We start from the raw sequence: 14,255 nt of genomic DNA, 5'->3' as shown, positions 1-14,255 counted from the left end.
GGGTCGATATCTTATGGTTGAGATGAGATTGATGTCACACGCTCATCGATACATTGTGTATGTTTCCGTCGGGTAGATAAGACGATCTGTCTGCGACACTGTAGGACCGCGAGCGACGGTTAGAAATACAGCCTGTGGTAAGCCTCGTGGCGTAACACGTAAGAACATTACGATCTGTGCTATTTTCCATAGTGCAGGAAAGTACTGTATTCTTAGAATTGCGTTGAATGTTTTCGTTGTTAGTCTTATAGCCTTTGGCGGAAGGTTTTTTAAGATTTTTCCATTGATCAAGTCAAGACAGCTTTACTTGTCTTTGTTCCCTTAATTAAGTTTGTAACTTCTTGCGCTGTTGTGCTGAGTATGATGCAGCGTTTATCAGTTGTGTTGCTGGCATTTTCCACTTTTTCATTTGTTTGCCATCTGGAGATGCTGTTATTAATTTCGTACGGTGAAAATATATTTTGTAGGTACTTTGAAAATTCTTCTGCCTGCTCTTCGTTGCTTCTGTCCCATGTGTTGTCCATGTTTCTGATTGCTGGGATTGATTTTATTGTTTTCTTAACCTTGTCAGCCACTTTCCATAGAGAGTAGTTGGTATTCTCATGCGCGGATAGTGATTCAATGCATTTTAAGAATTCATTATTATGATGTTCCCTTATTTTATTCTTGAATTCCTTTGTAAGTTTATTTAAGTTTTTCTTGTTTTCTCGTGTTCTCTGTTTTTGCCATTTTGCTTTCGCTTTTCTTTTTTCCCTGATTTTATCTAGGATGTCCTGCGGAATAATTTTTGATTGCCTGCTATTTGAATCATGGGTGGTGGTTGCCCACCCTGCTTCCTGTATTATTTCTGTCATAGTTGCTACTGCTTGTTCAATGTGTTCGAGTGTTTTCAATGGGATATTGCAGTTGATTTTGTTTTCGATTAGCTCTTTAAAAGTTTGCCAATTGGTGGTTTTATTGCAAAGCGACTCTGGCTTGTTATAAAGTAGTGGTTTGCTTGTATATTCTAATATAATTGGTGTATGGTCGGAGTTAAGCTCAAGGCTGGTTGTTATTTTTAATTTGCTTACGTTTAGTCCTTTTGTTACTGAAAAATCCAAAAGGTCAGGTGTTTTATTGAGGTCTGTCGGCCAATACGTTGGTTTTCCTGGTAGATACGTAGATGGTAGATACGTAGTACGTTGAGGTTGCTGCTTCTAATATATTTTTCTAATGTTCTACCTCTCGGCATGTTAATTCTCGAACCCCATAATGTGTGCTTTGCATTAGTCTCCTGCTGGTATATATTTATCGCCTAAGGATTGGAAGTACTCCTCCCATTCTTTAAGTGTCATTTTGTGTCTCGGAGGTACATATACTGCTGATATCTGGAAGTAATTGTCATTGGTTTGTATTGTGACAGTGGTTGCTTGTAAGTGTTCTTGATTTGTAGGTGATATGTAGGTCACGCTTGATGTCATTTTTTATTCTTACTGCAGTTCCTCCATGTGCCTGAGGGGTGTTTGATGTCGTAGATGGTGTAGTACGGTAATTTCATGTAACTTTTTGTAGTGAAGTGTGCTTCCGATACGAGTAGTATGTCGATATTATTGTTATACAGGAATGTTTTAGTTTCTAGGGCCCTTTGTTGTAGTCCGTTAGAGTTCCAGGCTGCTATTTTAAGCATGTCCATTTTTATTTTTTACTTAGCAAGTTTGTGAGTAGTTGTAACATGACTGTTGTTTGTTGTACTTGTTGCCTTAGTATAGTGATTAGCTCACTTACCATTTTTCCTAATATCTCCATACCTTTAATGGATTGTTTGAGCATTTCTTTGATTTCTATATCGTCTTCGATGTTGTTTCTTTGATTCTGATTGTTTGTGAGCGTTGCTTGTTTAATGTTTTGGGTTACTTGCGCATAGCTTCGGTTTCTATGTTAGTAGCTGGGGATCTACGTTTCTGTTTATAGTTTTTGGTTCATTTTGTGCTTTCAATGTTGCTTCATTATCCGTTATACTTTGTTATGGTTGGTAGTTATGGTGGAAACAGTTTACGTTGTAATTGTTTCTTGATTCACATCCTTTATAGCTGGCTTCCATTGGTGGTTTCCATTACAGTTGTAACATTTTACTCCATTTATTTTCCCTATGTATGGACAGCGTGTTAGATGATTTTTTGCACATTTAACACGTGCCGGGCTTCTGTTACAATAATTTTTAGTACGACCGTATTGTTGACACCGCATGCATTGTGGTATATCTTTTTTGTGGCGTGGTGGTTCCACTGTTACTATCGTATTTAGAATTCTTTTGATTTCGTAGATTTTCTTGTTGTTGGTTCTAGGGCACAGTTCTATTAAGAATAATGGTAATGGTTGCTTCGTATCGTATCTTGTCATATTGTTTATTGCTCTTGTTTGGTGGCCAATTTTTGCTAATTCGTCGCTTAGATTTTTTTGTGTTAGTTTTTGGATGTAATCCTCTTATAACTATTTCGTAGCTCCTTTCCGATTTGAGCCGGTACGTGTGATACATAGCGTTTTGTTCTTTTAATTCTTTTGTCACTTTCCTATAATTTTCTGGGGTGTTTGTTTGTATTTTGACTTGTTGTAATTTTCACCTCGACCTCGCCGCTATTCTTGATCTCCAGCTGCTCTACTAGCTCCATTACTAGTTCCTCCTTGCTCATCAGGGGATCTATCTTCTTGATCTCGACGGAGGTCTTGTCGCGCATTGGTAACGCGCTCACCCTGCCGCCAAGGGCTATATTCAGCTCCACCACGATCTTATTGGCGTCGCTTCCTGCCTTTAATTCAATTAGGATGTCACCAGCCCTGGTTCTCCTAATACCGCAGCTATCCTTCAGGGTCTCCCTCGCCCCACCATGTCTCTATAGACCCGAAGCCACTCTTTCCCTTGTCCCACCTTGACAAGGATGGCTTCGGGCCTATTTCTATTCCTCTTCGGCCTTTCAGATCTCTTCGGCCTGTCCACGGTTAAAGCCCTATCCGTTTCAACCCTATTCCCTATTCCAGGGTTGATCCTCTTTTTCTCTTTTCGTCCACGCACGATGGTTCACTCCTCTCTCCCGTCGCTATCCGTGTAGTACAGAGTCGCCTTGAACCTCCGTCAGCACAAACTTCGGCATAGGAGACCTCACCGCTTCTCGCCCTTTTCAGTTTATTATTGATTTCCCCTTCGAGGGGCGATATCACATTTCTTTTAGTTTTTTTTTCGTCGCTCCTCTTCGGAGCGATCGTCGTCTTATCATGGCTGACCGTTCTATTTACTCTTGTGATTCTCTGTTCAGTCAGCATGGTCCAGAGCGTATTAGCCCTTCCGCTAATTATGCCCCTCCTTCTTTTAATATCAGGGTCTCTTTTAGACAATAGGTAGATCCTGTTGGTAACCCCTTGTATTTCGGTGAAGAAGTCGCTAATAATCTCTGCCATCGCCTTCCATTCGCTCATGTTGATGACAATATTGTCATCCTCTTGAGCTCTATTCTCCGCCTGCGACCTGTTCGCAATGGCCTTTCTTCTGAGATGCCCCCCGGCTCTCGCTACCTCACTCCCGCTATCCGACATTTCTGCTGGTGTGTCTAGCTCGGAGACGGTACTTATTTCTTCCCTCTCTTTTTTAGTGGGACTTCGGGCCAGACTTTTCGTTGGCCTGGACGCCCTATCCTCCTCCGAAGTCTTCTTCAGGTATTTAACGATCCTATCGCCTTTTAGAGTTTCCTCTTTCACGATACGGATCGTTTTTCCACCCGGTAGCTTTACTCCTTTTATAGCCGGTACCCCGACTTCTTCAATAATTTCTGCGATGTGTTCATTAAATTCTATTCATCGCTTCGGGGTTGCCCTGTTTCCAATCTCTTCATTGGCAACCCTGGCAATTCTTTTGTCCCCGGACGTATTTACCGAACGAGAGGAGGCCCTGGGACCTCTCGTCGTTCGTACAGTCGTATGATGACCGTCGGGTCGAGCCTGGGACGCTACTCGAGTCGCCGACGGGGCCTGGGGGCTCCGAAACCCCCGTAATTTTCTTTCCTTTATTAACTTTATCCATATTTTTAACTTGAGAATGTCCTTTTTCGTAGCCGGCCGTCATAATATCTCGCAGTAAACCTTCCAAATATATCCTCTCATAAACCAACAAGACTCGCCAAGCCGTCAACAAAAATCCAGCCATGTCGTGCTACTATAACACGAAGTTCATATAAATATAATGTAATGTACGAGCTTGTTGTTTTACATCAAATATATTATTTATCTTCATTATTCAATCGCCTATCGTTGTAATGACTAGTTCTGATGATGCATACATGATGCGCAGCGTATAAAATACATAATGAATAATAGTAGAATAATAACAGCAGCAAAATAATAGTAATAAATAATGGGTAATAAAAAGATAATGATCAACAATTAATAATAATTATATAGATAAATGAGCGAAGTCAATAATAAATTATCAAATAGTAATAACTGTACTAGTAATAAGCATGGGGTATAGTGTCGAAGGCTTTCGAAATGTCCACTATTGTGAACACTCCCCCTCGATTTATCTTGCTACAGTTTAGAGCCTCATTAAGTAATTTAATGGTAATCTTACATCCGCTCTCGGATGTAAAGCCTTTCTGCCTCAGGCTCTGGTCTACACTCCGTCTTAGCCGTCTATCGAGGATTGATGAGAAAATTCTACCCAAAATTGGGCCAATCGTAATTGGTCGCCAGTTCTCGACCATATTTCCGTTTTTATTGGCTTTGGTTATTAAAGTTGTCCTATTTTCCTTCCATGCGGTCGGAAAGTAGGAACTATAGCACAATATATTAAACAACTTAGCCAATATTACAGGCAGGTCGGGCATTAACAAATTTTCTTTCAACAGTCCGTCTAGCCTTGCCGCTGTTTTACAGCTCATTCTTTTTAGTTTCCCCCAATCTCTTCGATGGTAACGGGCATAAAATAGCTGTTCAAGGACAGTTCTGAAGCTCTCTCCAGTTCCGAACCCAGTTCCAAATTTGTGGGCCCAGTTCTTCCCCACAGAGCTTCATATAACTGTTTCACATCAACCGCATCTGGTGGCTTTCTGGTAGGTTCCAGATAAGCCAGATCATCATTGATTATGGCATCAGCCAACTTTCTGGGGCACTCATAAAAGATCTCCTGGCGACGTGCGTAGGAGTACCTTTTTGTTCTATTCCTATTATTCCTTTTTCCACCATCCTGTCTTTGGTTCTTTTCTTTCTCTAAGGGCTTGTTCTTTCTACTACTCTCATTTTTAAGAGCTCCATTTAAAATTGTTTGAATATATCGATCGACTTGATTAATTAATTCCGACTTGTCGTCTCTTCCCTTGTTCCAAATCTTTTTCAGCCGGGTATAAGCATCCCTTAAAACAGGGGGCACCTCGACTTGTCTTTCGATTTCTTCGGCGAGGCATTGCCTCCACTCGTGAACCGTTTCTTCGCTATTAACACTTCTTTCCTGGCGAGTAGACACCATGGATGGTTCACCGAGATCGCACCCGCCCTCTGTCGCAGAGGCTTCCTTCTGAAGATCCCCTTCAACATTACCAATCTTTAATGATTTCCTTTTGTTCCTAATTTGTTCAGCTGTTTTCGTCGTCAAAATTTTGCTGATTTCTATGTTGGGGAACTCATAATCTTTGTAAATTAAATTTAGCTCCTTCAGTGGAGCAACCTCCTCCACTTTCCAAACTCGACCACTTGCCACATTTGTTGGGGAGACCGTTCCCTTTCTTTTAATATTTCTAACGGCAGGGTGCGCGTGTCGCTCTGTTAGGGAAGTGATACATTTACACTGTACATGAGAGTGTGTGTGTAAGGGTCAGAGGGCGTCCAGGTCTTAGTTGAGACAAAAGACTGCCGTTAGAAGATTCTGGATAGTTGGTTGGCGACAAGCGTGCGTGCAAGACGTTCTTCAGAGTGTAATATAGACGTATAGCTGTTGTGTGTGAAATATAGTCAATTATTTGTATTTCCAAATCCTCGAATTTCCTTAACACGCTCATGGGTCGAAAGAGGGGTCTTTGGGATCCCAAGCTCCTGGGGTAAGCGTCACACTTGAATTGTCCCTCACGATGCTCCGTGGGGTCCCGAAACTTAGGAATGTGACACTGTGCACCACGGAGCTTAGGAAAGCTTTTGCTACATCTACCGCAGCCCCATTGAATGGTGGTCTCTACGCGATGTTCATTAAGGTGCATGTCCAGATCCTGTAATGTCATGAAAAGCAGGTGGATTTCCCTCTTTTCGCAGACCGGGCAGGCAACTTTATCCCCCATCAATGGAACTAAGATCTTATACAAATGTGTCCAGGGACATTGCCGGTTCGTCATCAATGGTCCCCTCCAAAGCGGATAAATCCGCCACAGCGCTTCCAGGACCGAGAGACGCTGCGTCCGAGGCATTACTATTATTCGAATCCAATTTGTTTCACAATATTTGTTTGCTATCATTAAATTTATCCATCCGTATCCAAATCGTAACCATAACAAGTCTGTCATCATTTGTCTAACCCGGGAACGAGTTCCCCTTTTTAAATAAATTTGCATTCAAGATTTATATCCAATTCGCGGTTTAATCAACCATTAATAGGCAAGCCGACATTCAATGGGTTGTCTTCCGCTCGTGCTTCGTCGCACTCCGTTTAGCCATGCCAGCTGCATCTGGGGAACTATTCCCCACGCTGATGCGACTTAGCATGTTACCGGCGGTACCACTGGGAAGTAGGAGTGCGACTTGGGCACTCCTACCCAAGATCAAGGTCTCGCCTTCCCCCGAGTAACTATGACACTCTTATTACCCACGGCACGCCGTTTCTCGGCGGCATGCCGTGGCATCCATCGCAACGCGTGACAAGTTTCTTCATTCCGTCAGCGAAAAATTTTACTGGATGCTTCTAGTAAACTTTTGATAAACAACTTAACTGCTCTCTTAACTTCATTTTCACACTTGACGTGAGTTCCCCATCTCGTTATTTTCCATTTATAATTTGTATAAAATGAAACTAAATTGTCAGCGCGATATGTGTATTATCGTCTGCTTATACTTTAACTCGCCCCTCCCCCCCGCCCCGCCCCGCGGCCACGTCTGCACGCTGCTTGTGTTACATAAAATTAAGAGTTAGGTTTTAAATACAAGAAGGTTGAGCCGTAACTCCACTTTATGTTTCTTTATTAAATAACACAAGTACAGTTTACGCGACTGATCGGAGAGATGTTGACTGATGAGAGTTTGTAGCTTCAGTGTCGAGGTTTTCTCGTATTATTACGGAGGAAAGCTCGGTGTAGGTGTGTCCCTTTGAACTAACAACGCGGATTCGTTGTTCAAACTTTTCGTTAGGAAACGTGATGGTAACGATCTGCGATGTCAATTAGTTATAGCCCACGTTAATAAATGAAGATAGGAGGAGGAAGCCTCCTACCAACGTAGCTCGTAGGTGACATTGTTTATGGGAAAATCCAGCATTACCGTTAGCCAAATACTCGATTTTCCCATTAGGTAACTCTACCTGCTTTCTCCCTAATTTGTAAGAACGTACAATAAACCTAAGGACTGTTCAAGGGCCATCCATAAATTGATAAAACTTACAGTAACAATAAACTAAAAGTTTAAGTTTACGGTGAGTCTTTGAGGTTATTGAGAATACGCGGTGAGGGCCTGCACACATCTGGCCTCTAATGTCGCCTCAACGATAGTTACGAACGAAGTTACAAACGAAATTGAAATGGAACCAATACAAAACAATGAAGAGAATAAAACCAATAATGAACTAACCCACCAGGATAAAAGCTGGAAGATGGCAAGTTACAACGAAAACCGAAAAATAACTGTTGAAATGGTCACCACTTCTAAGAAAACTCTACATCTGGTCTTTTTAGTTTTCTCAAGCACTGAAGCCATCGACAGCATGTAAACAAAAGACTGCGACGAAGACAGACCATAAACAGTAGACAGGCGACGTTAGCTTCGGGGTTTTCAGTTATTGGGTAAGCGTGCGGATCTGGACCAGCACAAATTGTATTCTTACTTATAATTACACTTGTATTTAAATATATTTTCTACCTTACAATTTATCCACGAGTTTCTCTATTTACACATCGAATAACCTCAACGATAACACCAAACACAAACGTTAGGAAAGCTATAGAAGCAGGAAAACAATAATGGCTACAAGAAATTACACTCCGAAACTCCTTCAGCGCACTGCCAGAAGAGAAAGAAACAGACCCGGCCGGAAAACCAATAACCCACATCGCCAAACCACCACCAATTTACATGGAAGCCCAAATAATAGACGCCCTCATTGAACTACTTAACTACGCGGCAGGCAAAGAAAATTACAGTATAAAACAATTAAAACAAGATTCGGTAAAAGTACAAGAAAAAGGCATTAAAAGCGAAAAACGCCGGGTATCACACTTACCAGCTCAAAACTTATAAAAGTTACAAAGCAGTAACCACAGGATTACATCCAAAAACAAATACAATAACATATGCGAGGAACTAGCTAAAATCGGACATCAGGTAAGAGCAATAAATAACATAACCAGATATGATACTAAACAATCATTACCGCTATTCCTAATAGAACTCGAACCTAAAAATAATAACAGAGAAATTTTTGAAATTAAAAAGGTTCTAAACGCAATAGTAACAGTGGAGCCACCTGGACATAAGAAAGACATACCGCAATGCATACGGTGTGAGCAATATAGACACACAAAAAATTACTGCAACAGAATCCCGGCGTGTGTTAAATGCGCAGAAAAGCACCTAACATGTCCATACATAGGAAAAATAAATGAAGTAAAATGCTACAACTGCAATGGAAATGTAGCTACCCAGCTAGCTACAAAGGCTGTGTAGTCAGAAAACAACTGCAACGTAAACTGTTTCCGCCGATTCGAAACAGGATACGCAATAACTAACTGAGACAACACCAAATCTACAGCACGTAATGAACCCTTGCCACCCTTGGACAACCAAAATCAGAACAATAACAGCAACGACACTACACAAATCAGGGAACTGCTCAAACAATCCATTAAAAACATCGAATGCTAACAAAAATGATAAGCGAACAAAACGCAGTTTTCAGATAGCAAACGCAACAAATCACAGTCATGTTACAACTTCTTACAAACATGCTAAGCAAAAAATAAAAACGGACACGCTGAAAATAGCAGCCTGGAACTCAAACGGACTACAACATCGGGCCCTAGAAACTAAAACATTCCTGTACAACAGCAATATAGACATATTACTTGTTTCAGAAGCACACTTCACTCCAAATAGCTACATGAAAATACCATACTACACCATATATGATACCAAATACCCTTCAGGAAAAGCACACGGAGGGACCATCTCTAGCGATATGGTTGGAGCACTTACTAACAGGAGTATAAGCCTCCTTGATACTATTCAAGTTCTATATTAAACTTTTCCCCTATTTTTATAGAAATAATATTAATTAATTAATATTATTAATATCATAATTAAAATTAATATTAGAAATAATAATATTTTATAGAAATAATAGCGCGTATACACTTAAAATGGACATACTATATACGTTATGACTTATAACTGTTTAGTGTAATAATAACTGCATCTACGTATAAACTCTATCTCAGAAAACATGACATTTCAAAAACGATATTAAATTGAAGTTAAGTTTCGATTGCGACGAACCAAGAGTCTAATCCTGCTGCCCATATGTTTCACCGAGGGTCAAAAGCTAATGTGAAATAATGTTTAATAGCAATTTAATGTACCGCATAGTTACTAAAGTCGATGATGCGTGTGATTTCGATACCCAATTTTGTATGCATTTCTCGTAGCGAATCTGTTGACCAACTGAACCCGTCTAACCTTTCTTACTTCCCTTTGCACACTTCACAAGTTGGGGAAAAATTAGTATTGGCGAATAGGAGGAAGTCGTGGCGTTCGTGAGACTTTCATTTAAAGAATTTCTGCTTCGCGTTGGTCCTAAGTTCTCCATAGTCTAAATCGAGCGTACGCTCTCTAAATAAATATGAATTAAAATATGTTTCGCGAACATAACACCTCCTCTTTTAGATATCGTTTGTTAGTATGCTTTCACACTCGTAGATCTAACACGTAGCAAGAAAATATTGAAGTGAACTATTCCTCCGTAGTATATATGTAGGACTATAGTAGTGTATATGTAGGACTTATCGTTTACGCGCTTCATTTGATTTCCTGATTCTCTTAAGCGTGATATTTGACATCAGTTACTGATGTTTTTATAGGTTGAATGGGTGAACAGCAGGCTATTCTTCCATTTGCACGATGGTTTCCTCTTAGTTGAATTGAATTTTGTGTTGTCGATCTTGAACTAAGACTCAGCATCTGTTGTCCTGAAAACGTGTGTTTTGCTGTTCTTTTTGGTTGTTTATGTCTGAGTCACGTACGAATTTTCGCGTTGACCATTTTACCAATACGACTCGGTACTCGGTCATCAGTATCTCATACATATTATCTATTTTTTTCACGAGGAAGGGAAAATGCTATTACGCATACCCAGTGACCCGTTTTACACGGTTGTAGGAGATGATTGGTAGTGTGTTGTAAATGACGAGATATCTTGATATTGAAAACCGTTGTGGCGGCACTTGACAGTAAACTTCCCAACAGTTTACGTCGCGTGACGCACGACACAAAGACCCTATACCTGCGGACAAGATGATTGCCAGATGTCGATACATTCGTACCAAATATTTCCAGCTAGCCTAAGGACCGCTATAAATCTTAGGATTTATTTTAGCTAAGGTCCTCCAAAGAGACAAACAATCTTTGTTTATCAGTCTCGAAGTCGACCACCTACCACGGGGACACACGAGAAATCTGCTATCTCTTACGTACGATGCTTCCCGCTAGCAACACCCTCTCAAGGACAGCTAGCATCCTTTTCCAACGACCAACACGAATTAGCCAATAAACACTAACGTACATTTCCCTCACTTTCCGAACCAAAGCTTTTCTCAACGAATCCGATGCCTTCGCATCCTTAGACACATCCCAACGCAGCCTTCCTCCGCAGCAGCATCGCGACAAAAAGTCAATCTATTACCGCGAGTCAACATATCACGATCGTTATACTTACACGGTTCGAGTCGAATAATTATCTAAGCTCTCGACATCTCGTGCAATCATTGTCCGCACTCGCAGCGCATCTCGAATCGTAGCTATCCAAGCTCTATCTCATAACCGCGCATTCGCGATCCGAATATAATCGCGAATCCTGCGTCAAGTGTACTCATTGACATTAGAGTGAATAAACATTTATCGTTCAATAAATCTGAGTTTTCCTTCCGACCCTATCACGACATATCACCTCACCGTCAAATATATTTTAAAATAATAGATACAGAGAATGTTCGCTAAGACGCCCGGTACTAACTGATTCGCTAAAACTATGTATCGATCGTTATTAAGGTCGCTCGAGACTGGGACTGGAAAACTGGCCACGTTACGATCGCGTTCATTTATTTATACTGGTCGGGGGTATACCGAAAAATTTAAATTCGTATTTATTTGACGCTTGCCCGTAGCGACGACATTGTTTTTTCCCGGAGTTTACTTATTATTACAGTATGTATGTTCTAACGACGTTGATACTCCGAGGCAAGACAACATGATTCAAATTGTCCTCTAGCTCATGTGCCGCTACATATTTATATACAATTGAGTATACAAACTTGAAGCTTTGTGGAAATATAACTTTTCTTAATTTTGAAAAGTATGCAAAAATCAAGCCTCAAATGTTTATTAGTTCTCGTAAAATTTATCTAGCAAATAAAACGTTTCTGTGTCTTTATCATTTTCTAAACTCCAGAATGAAGCTACATCGTATCACAAAAATAAGATTCTATCAATTAAGAAATCACTTTTAGTGCACTATTTCGAATACAAATAGATGTGAGAATTCGAAAAGAAAATGAACTTCCCGGCCATTGGTCATAAAAGAAGTTTTCTGGCGCGTAGGATACCGTCTGGTGTCATCAAATATCGAGCCTGCTTCCGGTAAATACCGTATATGGATACCGTAGTATTGGTTGTGTGGATCGTCCTCCACGGAGATTTTCAAATCTCCTCTGATGTTCGTCTGAATCTGAAGTGGATTTTTTTCTGGTAGCTGCATAAGTTTTGTTTTGATATATGAATAAATGATATATAGTTAATGATATATGAATAAATAAATAATAGTCAATAAATAAATAACAATAATAATTTAACATTTAAAATAAATAATAAAAAATAAGTAAATAAATAATAATATTTTGCTCATCCATCTAAAAATACGTTGGCACATCTCTGTAGAGCTTCTTAAAACATTCATAACAATCGTGTTCATTTCACCTTTCGTGACGCCATGTTCCCTTAAAATTTCGATGGTTTTTGGCGTTATGGCCAAGACCACGGGTGAAATCTCGCCATCATCCACACTGTATTTTGCCATTAAGTGGTTCAGGCATGGAATGTATGTGTCGACCTTCTCCTTCTCCGCTTTAGGGAAGCAATCTCAACGAGAATCCGTTCCTCGTTTTCGAAGTGCGGTTTATACAGATTACCTCCTACTTTTATCGTAGGCTCCACAAATGCTTCATTGTTCTTACTTAATTTATTCGCGAGGTGAGACTTCACCACATCGTATCTTCTTATTCTTAGACTTTTGGTGTATTGGCACAACCCTAAGATGTGTCCTAGGGTTTCTGGTTGGGCGCGACAGCTCGTGCAAGCTACGTATATTATTTTGTCGGCCCGTGCCAATGCAGTCTTTGTACCAAAGGTGTTCGTCCTTAGTCTCAGTGCCTCTATAAACCTTGATGGCTTGACCAAATTATACTTCTTCAACCACACGTTGCCGATCTTTTCTCTTGAAAAGTCTTTGACTCCTTGGCCCTGACTCCTCAGTTCGGACCACTGTTTTACGTGTTCTCTCTTTAGCCTCTTTCTCGCTTTCTCAATGTCCTCAGAAATGGCCGGCCAATTAATCTTTAGGGAGTTCGCTATTTTCTTTAATTTTTTTCTTCCTCGTCGCTTATCAAGCGAGATGCCACTGAATCCAGTGAGTTCTTTCGCACTGTTTAGGATACCGAGTTTCACAATGTGTTCAAACCTCGGTAACCCTAATCCTCTGCATGCTTTCGGAGCATAGAAGAAACCAGTGACTGTCGAAGGCACCAGATGTATGGCCTTAATTTCTTGCCTGACTTCGCTTTTCAATATTCTCAAGACACCGTCGCTTGGTGGATTATTCAATAGATTATAAATCTAGCGAGTGAAGATGTAATTCACAATTAATTCTATTTTCTGGCATGGCTTAAGAGAAAGCTTTCTGACTCTTCTCACCACGCTCAGAATTTCCGGACTATTATGTCACAGTCGATACCCTTCCAAGGCCCCATTTTGGCACCTAAATATCTAAAGGCTTGCTCCGGGTCAATAGTTGATATCTGAGCTTTTTCTAATTTTATTTTAGGGTCTCTGACGAACCACGTGCCCTTTTCAGCGACTACCTGGAACTCTTGACTTTTTTCTCTCGAGATAGACATTCCCAGGCTCTTCGGGTATTTGTGGAGCGTATCCACCTGAGGCCACACACCACGGGCAATATGGCAACCAGATGTCTTCGGATACTCGCAGAGTATCCTCCATAGTTTCAAGTACCTTCCATAAATCGCATAGGTTTCCTAGAAAAGGTCCTTCAAACCAAACAAACATCTGTTTCCGAAGAATTTCCAAAGACTATTGTCTACCACGGCTTAACTAGGGAAAGTTAGTTTTTCTCACGTACGCTGCAACCTTCCTCCCACTAACCACTTTCTCTCGAGGGCGGTTAAGACCCTTCGTTTAACCAATTAACAACGAAGCCTATTCCCTCACTCTCTTAACTAACATCAGCACCAACAAATCCGATGGTCCCGTGCGCTAGACACACCCATCCTTAGCTTTCCTCCGATACAGCATCGTCTCCCAAGACAGTACTGATTTTACATCCTTCGAACGGTCAACATCCTTCCACCGGGTAGGACACACCCGCAGATCAGTCACTCACTCATCTCGTACATACGCACCAGCGTAACTGCCTTCGTTATAAGTTGTTGGAATAAACGGTGAAATATAACTTACTCTACTGTGTCATATGCATTTAACCACCTCTGTTATCTTAACCGAAACAGGGGAACGACTACTTCGCGGCGTCGATTCACCGA

Source organism: Bombus huntii, unplaced genomic scaffold (genome assembly GCF_024542735.1).
Source record: "Bombus huntii isolate Logan2020A unplaced genomic scaffold, iyBomHunt1.1 ctg00000064.1, whole genome shotgun sequence".
Taxonomy (NCBI): Eukaryota; Metazoa; Arthropoda; class Insecta; order Hymenoptera; family Apidae; genus Bombus; species Bombus huntii.
This window is presented reverse-complemented; position numbering follows the sequence as displayed.